Consider the following 470-nt stretch of genomic DNA (forward strand, 5'->3'; position numbering starts at 1 on the left):
TAATGAAGAAAGGGCAAATGGCGGCTAATTTAGGGCGATTAGGGTTTATTTGGGGTAAATTTAATAATTTTAATAAAATTAAGGGTAATAAAATAATTAAAAACCTATTTTAACCCAATACTAATATTTATTAAAGATACTACTTTAATTATTAACTTACAAATTATTTTTTAATAAATATTCTAATTCGATAATTAGAGATAATATAATGAATTTTCTTTTTTTATACAATTAAAGTATTAAATTCTAAAATCTATATTATTTAACTAAATTGTATACAATTCTTATTCTTTTGTAACTGTTAAGCTGTATAATTTAAATATAAAAAATTATTCAATAACTATAAAATTAAGTAAAATTTTTAATTTAATTGTCAAAACTTGACTTAATTACTTCTAATAAAATAATTTCTAAAATAAAATCTTTAATTAATAAATAAATTAAAATTAACTCGTAATAATATTTTTTTA

This window comes from Arachis duranensis, chromosome 9 (assembly GCF_000817695.3).
Source record: "Arachis duranensis cultivar V14167 chromosome 9, aradu.V14167.gnm2.J7QH, whole genome shotgun sequence".
Lineage (NCBI taxonomy): Eukaryota > Viridiplantae > Streptophyta > Magnoliopsida > Fabales > Fabaceae > Arachis > Arachis duranensis.